This window comes from Pteropus alecto, unplaced genomic scaffold (genome assembly GCF_000325575.1).
Source record: "Pteropus alecto unplaced genomic scaffold, ASM32557v1 scaffold398, whole genome shotgun sequence".
In the NCBI taxonomy this organism is placed as follows: Eukaryota; Metazoa; Chordata; class Mammalia; order Chiroptera; family Pteropodidae; genus Pteropus; species Pteropus alecto.
The window spans coordinates 5729780-5731572 of record NW_006442497.1 but is presented as its reverse complement, the minus strand read 5'-3'; the positions used below and the strand labels follow the sequence as shown (position 1 = coordinate 5731572).

General features: G+C 35.2%; 1 pseudogene; it reads left to right on the top strand.

Moving 5' to 3' along the window:
- The first annotated feature begins 220 nt into the window (after positions 1-220).
- Positions 221-778, top strand: LOC107196424 (annotated as a pseudogene).
- The last annotated feature ends 1015 nt before the right edge of the window (positions 779-1793 follow it).

Here is a 1793-nt window from a genome sequence, read left to right as displayed (position 1 = left end):
TTAACTTGAAATAGAATATAGACTTAAATGTAACAGATATAAATATACAATATATAGAAGAAAACATAGAAGAAAAATATCTGTTATTTTGCATTAGGAAATATTAGTAAGATATGACACCAAAAGGATGATCAATTTAAAAAAAATGATAAATTGGACTTTATCAAAATTTAAAACTTTGGGCTTTCTTCCCATAAGTGGCCTGAGGTTACCTCTGCAAATGATTTGTTATTCACTTGACCTAGAAAACCCCACAAAATCATGCAAATCAAGAGGTTTAAATCTTCGTGTTCACTTTAAAACACTCATGAAACTTCCCAGGCCATCAAGAATATGCATATTCAAAAAGCCATCAAGTATCTGAAAGATGTCACTTTACAGAAGCAATGTGTGCCATTCAATTGTAATAATGGTAGAGTAGGTAAGTGTGGTCAGGCCAAACAGTGGGGCTGGACACAGGGTCAGTGGCCCAAAAAGGGTGATGAATTCTTGCCGCATATGCTTAAAATGCAGAGAATAATGCTGGACGTAAGGGTTTTGATGCAGATTCTCTGTCATCGAGCATATCCAGGTAAACAAAGCTCCCAGGATGTGGTGTAGAACTTACAGAGCTCCTAGGCAGATTAACCCCTACATGAGCTCCCCCTGACACACTGTGATGATCCTCACTGAAACAGAGCAAACTGTTCCTAAACCAGAAGGCGAGGTTACACGGAAGAAAAAGATATCGTGGAAGAAATTGAAGAAATAAAAACTTGTGTCCCAGCATAAATGTTAATAAAAGTAAAAAAACCAACAACAAAAAAACACAACTTTTCAGCATTAAGAAAATGAAATGACACATCTCTATGTTCACTGCAGAATTATTTACAATAGCAAGATAGGGAAGCAACTTCAGTGCCCATTAATAGATAAAGAAGATGTAGTACATATATACAATAAAATATTACTCGGCCATTAAAAAGAATGAATGAATCTTATATCTGAAGACAATATGAATGGGCCTGGAAAGTATGCTAAGTGAAATAAGTCAAACAGAGAAAGACAAATACCATATGATCTTACTTGATCTCACTTATATGTGGAATCTAAGGAATAAAAGAAAAGAACAAAACAGAAACAGACTCATAGGTACACAGAAAAACTGATGGTTGCTGGATGGGAGAGAAGTTGGGAGGGTAGGTGAAAGGAGGAAGGGATTAAGAAGTACAATTATGAAATAGTTGACGGGATGTAAAGTACTCGATAAGTCAAAAATATTGTAATAGCTATGCATAGTGCCAGGTGGGTACTAGACTAATGGGGGGATGGAAACTCACTTCATAAATTATATAAATGTCTATCTACTATGCTGTACACCTGAAACTAATATAATATAATATTGAATGTCAATTGTAATTAAAAATGTTAAGAAAAGAAAGAAAATGAAGTGACAGTTCTGGTCAAGATGGTGGAGTAGGTAAATGCTGTTTGCCTCTTCTCATGACCATATCAAAATTACAACTAAACTACAGAACAACCATCATTGAGAATTGCCTGAATCTAGCTGAACAGAAGTCTAAAACTAAGGGAATCAACAGTACATTAGATGAAAAGGATCTAATCAGAGGATTGAATCAGCGATTTGTAAGATAAGGTAGCAGAAAACACCCAAATTGGAACAGCAAAAAGAAAAATGAATCCAAAAAAGTGGGGACAATTTAAAGGACCTCGGAGACAACATCAAACATACCAATATTTGCATCATAGGGGTACCAGAGGAAAAGAAAGAGAGCAAGGAATTGAAAACCTAT